Consider the following 7,042-nt stretch of genomic DNA (forward strand, 5'->3'; position numbering starts at 1 on the left):
AATTTGATTATTTTAGATCGTGATACATGCTGTAGAGAATTTGGATTTACATGGTTAGATATTAGTTCATGTATTAAGCTAATACAATTTGATTGTAGATAATTGGGGATACCTAATCCATTGTAATTGTGAAATGGGTTAGGTTAAACCTAGTTGAATTTGGATTAATGGTTGGTTAGCTAATTAAATATACAAGGGAATTAGCTAAATCCGTATATGTTTGATATTACAGGATTTTGACGCGAGACAAGCATCTCGACGTCGGATTTGGACCAGATACGATGCTTTCTATTGGAGGCGGGTACTTTGACTTTATGTCATTTGATATGCATAGTAATGTCTTTAATAAATAGCAACGATTGTGTTTTCTTATCTGCTTCGGTTGATCACTACCTGATCTATTACATGCTTGGTTGTTTATTTGCTATGCACATCATGTTAGTATTTACCTGCTCATAGAGGTAGTGACACATCCATGTTATTTATCATGTTCAGGACCTAGGGTTTTTGATACCTTATCTGGTCTGTGTACTTTGATTTGATTTATTTTCTGATGGTACACATTTTACATATATATGGATATTGCTATGCTGCTCAGTATTTTGCCATGCTTAGTATCATGCACCATTCGCATGATTGCATGCTGCTCGATAGTCTGCTCCATTATTGTTGAGCACATCGCCAGTTTCATCACTGTCGGTGCTCCGTTGGTCCGCTCATGGGTAGCGTGAGGCAGCGTGGTAGCACGTCAATTTGGCTCTGTCGGTGCTCCGTTGGTCCGCTCATGGGTAGTGTGACGTAGCGTGGTAGCACGTCAGGGATCCCTCCCCGTCATGGTGTACCGGGAGATGAGAGCATTGCGCTCCCCCATTTATGATTTGGGGTAGGAGGACAGGTGTACTCCGACAGCATCCCATCCACTCAGTCACTCATCAGGAGGAGTGATGGCAGAGTGTACGGTTATCACAACCCTACCCACTCGGTCTCACCATTGTGTGTGAGATGACTGACTGGCGTCAGGGGTGACGATGACATTGGCATCATATGCATGATGTATTTATTGCTTGTGTTTGCTGCATTTACTTGCTACATTTATATGGATGCATATGATTGACATGCATATAGGATTTATGACACTCTCGGTCTGACTACTCTGTTGTACTTATACCTTGGTCCTGGTTAGTATAGTTTTCTCCTGCTTTATTCAGTTGCATTTATCCTTCTTGTATCAGGAGACTGTACGCATGATTAGTGCTAGATGTTATTTTCTTTATTATGCATATCAGTTGTTACCCGCTGAGTGATGGATTCACACCCTCCTCCGTTGATATTTTCAGGTTGATGCTGTCCGGAGAGTTCCAGTCGATAGTCCCCTAAAGATCCAGAGTTATTTGGTCTTTTGTTATGTTCTTATTGCACTATCTGGACTTGTATTAGTTTACCTTATGGATATTGACGATGAGTTTTATTTGGATTTGTTTTGCTACATTCCTGCCTAGATGGCAGAAGAGGTAAGTTGATTTTATCGTCGGATTTGAGTTTTATGGGTGTAGTGGAGTAGGACATCGGTTTTGTGCTTTATGGGTGTAGTTGAGTAGGGTTGTTTTTGAGTCTTATTATTACTGTGCTAGTTTGTTAACTATTAAACTGCGTGGATATCTGTGTTTTGTGCTTATATTATTGTTATTGTTCCAGCCATGTTGGCCGATGTATATGTGGCCCAGAGGGCATTGTAGAAAAGTTTCAGATTGTCACCCGTACAGGGGAGATGCTGCCGAAATTTCTTCGGACAGGGACTCCTCCGGGGCGTGACAATTTATTTGGTATCAGAGCCAGGTTCTACGATCCTTTATTTTCGTATTTTGGATATTTGGGATAACCTGATACCAATTTATTTGGTATCAGAGCGCCAGGTTGGCGATACTTGTTTGATTTTCGTGTTACATATTTTTGAGATTTATCTGATACCAATTTATTAGTATCAGAGCAAGTTATGTTACCTGCTTTTAGTATTCTGGATATTTGTGTTAGCCCAAGTTTGCGTGTCAAACTGGGTAGTTATTTTAGATTGCACGGATTTTCCATTATGTATATGTTTGGACTTCCGTTTCGGATTTATATGGATTTCCGGCGATTTTCTCGTTCAGAATTTTGAGGTAAAATGGGGACTGGACAGCGACGGAACATCTCCAGACGGCAAATAGGTATGATGTTTATTTTATGGTTGTTATACTTGTAGTAATATCTGTTATATAACTTAACAGATATGAGGAGATCTACACGTATTGCTGCGAGACGTGGTGTTGGACGGCCACGTACGAGGACCTTGGGATCTCTGGACTTGCCAGAGATGCCTATTGGGGTTGAGCCTATCAGTTAGGGACAAACTCAGGATACTACGGACGCGTCGGGCTCTCAGATCCCGATGGCTCCTTTAGAGGTACCTACCTCGGCTGTACCGACTGTACCCACTCCTACCGTATTTACGGTACCACCAGGGGTACTACCGGCATACCCCGCACCTGCTCCGGCCCATCCTACGGTGTACCCGACACCACCACTACTTGGACCTACCGGGTACTCGACACAAGTGGCAGGCTCCTGCCCAGACACAACAGTCGCAAGTAGCGTTACCACCTTTTCCTCCGCCAGAGACTGGGCGTATTCATACGGTCACCAGAGAGGATGTGCAGCAAGCCGACGGATCCGTTTTCCGCGATATGATTTCCATTTATGCATTATCTGTTGATATGCTGATAGATACTGGTAACTCACATTCATTTATATCCTGTACCTTTATGCGGGAGATTTGTAGATTACCCACTATTAGACTGCAGCGACTGACCATCTCTCTACCGTTCGATGATACATTGGATGTCACCCAGGAGGTCAGAGGTTGCCCGTTAGATTTTGGCAACATGATACTTACGGTAGATTTCTTAGTATTGGAAATGGTCGATTTTGATATTATTCTTGGCATGGACTGTTTATCAGCATATCATGCCACTGTTGATTGTCAGATGAGGATAGTCACATTCCGGCCTCCGAACCAACCCTCGTGGGATTTCACTGGCATCAGAGATGACGACATATCGATCATTTCAGCGATTCAGGCTCAAAAGCTACTGTTGCATGGATGTCAGGGTTTTCTGCTATCTTTGATTAGTACTGACGACAGCAATAGTTTGCAGCTCTCCGATGTGCTAGTAGTCCGAGAGTACCGAGATATATTTCCAGAGGAGCTACCAGGTTTGTGTTAGCTAGAGCCCTAGAGCCAATCATTTGATGATTGTATTTTGGACTTGTTGTATCATATTCTATATATAAATAAAGGCATTTGGTTTTTGGTTATTATACTTACTTGTATTGGTGCAAAATAAACTAAGTATAATAACGTCCTTGAGTAGAAGGTTCTTACCTATATCAATCGGTTAGCTGAACCGATAGTGAGATGATATAGGGAGCACTACTCTTAATCATTCCTAGTCGAGTATTAACATTCAGGGACAATGTTAATGCAATAAGACTAGCATGTAGGTCAACTCGATGACTTGATCTCACAAGTCATGGATATAGAGATATTAAGTTGACACATGGGTATACATTAGAGAATGTACACTGAATGACCCGCCATGAGAAAGTATCATTGATCGTTATATGAGTGTCATATACTTTCTCATGTGGCTATTAGTATGACTACTAGTCCTTACACCTGAAGTCACCATGGATCCCTACATAAGGAGTTATGCACTTTGGTTTCGTCAAATGTCACCCGTAACTGGGTGGACTATAAAGGCGATTACTGGGTATGTAATGAATTATGCAAAGGAATGTGAGTGATGTAGATGGGATCTATCCCTCCTATATGACGGGAGTGACATCGATATTCTTGATAGAGTGAGACCACGAAGTGCATGACCATGCCCAAATGAGTCAATATAGGATATTGAGCTCATTTGATTTAGTGAGTCTACTTGGAGTTCAAGATTTAGATTGATTAGAGGATGACACGGTCTATGCCTCATATTGATCAATCTAGATGTCTAGGATAGAAGGACACTTGTCATATTTTGTGAGGAGTCACAATTAGTAGTCACAAGGTGATGTTGGATCTCAACATTCTTGTAACTTGGGTAGTAATGATGTGTTGCTAGATACCGCTCATTACTTATGCTCCTAAATAGGTTTAGGGGCATTGCCAACGTTACAAGAACCTATAGGGTCACACACTAAGGACAATTAGATGGAGATTAGGTTCATATGATGAACCAAGAGGATTAGATTCATTTGATGAATCAAATTGGATTAAGAGTAATCCTAATTGGGCTAACTTGAGTTGGACTCAAGTTGATTCATGTGTTCAATGAGTCTAATTTAGATTATGACTCATTGAATCAATTTAATTAAATGAATTAGATTCATTATATTAAATTGGCTTGAATTAAATGGTTGGATTAGATCAACCATGAGAGAGATTAAGTCAAGTTTGACTTGACTTGAGAGGAAGAGAAAGAGTCAAGTTTGACTTGACTTTTTGCCACATCATTAGTGAGTTGGCAAGATGTGAACCAATAATGATGCTCCACATCATCATGATTAATTAAGTGAGATGCCACCTCATGGAGGTTACAATTCTTCACTTTAATGGCTAAACATTAATTGCACTTAATGCAAAATGGGAGTTACATTCTTTTGAATGTGGCCGGCCACTATGGTGTGGTGTGGAATGAATTTTTCATTCATGTGTGCATTCACTCTCTCTTCTTCCTCTCAAGCTCTCCCTCTCCCTCTTCTCCTCCCTTGTCGTGACCTATCAAGGTGCTAGCACACCTTCGTTTAGGTTTTTCTCCACCTAATTAGTTCGTGTGGATACTTCTAGAGGAGTATCTATTTTGATACTTTTGAGATCCGACACCGTTTGGACGAGCGGGAACGCGAAGGGCTTCGCTTCAAAGGTATAACCCTTTTTTCCATGTAGATCTAGGAGTAGATCTCGGTAGAAACTCGTATTAATAGTTTTCAAAATTTTTCTTTGCACGGATCCATTGGCTTTGGGGCTTTCGGGGTTTCCGCGACGTGAAAATGCGGTTTTCATGGCCCGAAAAACCCAACAGTTTGCCTCCCAGAAGGCAAGTGGAGTTCACTATTGAGCTGATTCCGGGGACCGCGCCGGCATCGAAAGCTCCTTATCGTATGGCACCAAAAGAGTTGAACGAGCTGAAGGTTCAACTCCAGTAGCTTTTAGACATGGGATTTATTCGCCCTAGTGTTTCTCCATGGGGTTCTCCAGTATTGTTTGTCAAGAAGAAGGATGGTACACTGAGATTATGCATTGACTATAGACAACTGAATGCAGTGACCGTCAGAAATAAGTACCCCTTACCACGGATCGAAGATTTGTTTGATCAGCTCAGTTGTATACCAGTGTATTCTAAGATTGATCTGCGATCCGGGTATCATCAGCTGAGAGTCAGAGAATTTGATATTCAGAAGACAGCTTTCCGTACCAGATCCGACCATTATGAGTTTTTGGTAATGCCATTTGGGCTTACCAATACTCTAGCGGTATTTATGGATTGTTGTAGTGGAGCATTGCTCCCACATGTTATGGATTGTTGTGGTGGAGCGTCGCTCCCACATATTATAGATTGGTCGTACAGGAGCGCTGCTCCCATATAGGTTGCATTGATGGTGGTAGAGCATTTCTCCCACATATGTAGTATTTCTTGTGATGGAGCGTTGCTCTCACATTCGATGATCTATTTCTTTGGTGATTTGTAGCTAGTGATCAGATTTCAGACTTGTTGTCGGGGATCTTATAGTTGAGTATGCCTGTTGTACGGGCATTATGAGTTCTAGGTCTTACCATTTAGGCTTACAAAGCCCTAGATGTTTTCATGGACTCGATGATTTCGGTATTCCTAGGTTGTTTGGATCGGTTTCCATTATCCTTGTTGACAATGTTGTAATCTATTTTTTTGATCCGAGCTCGATACCCCCATCTTTTCACTTGAGGTATGTGATTTAATTTACCATTCAACATTTTGTACTCTTTATCTGTTGTTAGTACTTGCTGATGGTAGATAACGAAATTTGGGGGCCAAATTTTTATTCGTGGGAGAGAATGTAAAATACCGGAAAATGGAGAATAATAATAAGGGAATTTTTTTGGAATTTTTAGAAATTTTTCTGGGATTTTTCGGAGCTCGTATGGACGAGTTTACGGGGATAAAAACGGGGGCCGGGAAAGCCTGTTTGGGTTACCCCATTTAAACGAGGAAAAGTTGATTTTTTCTTTTTATTTTTAATTTCTTTTTCTTTTCTCTCTCGCCGAACCTGCGCGCTCGAGCCATCCCCGACGCTGCCCTTTCCTCTTCTCCCGATCCTTACCCTAACCACCGAGGCGGTTCTTCTCCTCCTCTCCTTCTACTTCTTCTCCCAAAACCTGATCCTCTCCTTTTCTCCCTCGTGCGCACGCCCTCACCCCCTTTGCCGCCGACGACGAGAGACATCTCTCCTCTCCCCTGGCCGATGCAGACGCTGACTCCTCGCTTCATTGCCGGCGCCGCCGATCGCCGACCACCCTAGTCCGACGCCACTGATTGTCGGTGCCGCTCCTACTCAGCCCGTCTCCTTCTCTGAGTCGCCAGCCGAAGCCCTAGTGTCGCTGTTGACGACGAAGCAAGGGCGTTGCTGTCTTTACTGTGCCCTAGCTTGAAGCTGACGACCACGGTTAGATCTCTCTGGCGGCCATTGCGTTGCTTTCCTTTGCCCTAGCCTCAGCCAACGCCCCACTTCCGACGCCAACAACAACCGATCCTTTCTCTTCGGGTTGTGGACAGAAGCAGAGCATCCAAGCTGTTCCTGTGGTCTCGTTTTGCTGTACCGTGCCCTAGCAGTGATTGGAGAGGTAAGGGAGACTATTTTTGTTGTTGGATTGCAGTGGAGATTTGTGATCTCATCTTGTTCCGTTCGGTGAAGGATTCCACCAAGAAAGGCTATTCTGTGGACTTTCTGTTACGACAGCAAATTCATCCAGCAA

This window comes from Zingiber officinale, chromosome 2A (genome assembly GCF_018446385.1).
Source record: "Zingiber officinale cultivar Zhangliang chromosome 2A, Zo_v1.1, whole genome shotgun sequence".
Classification (NCBI taxonomy): domain Eukaryota; kingdom Viridiplantae; phylum Streptophyta; class Magnoliopsida; order Zingiberales; family Zingiberaceae; genus Zingiber; species Zingiber officinale.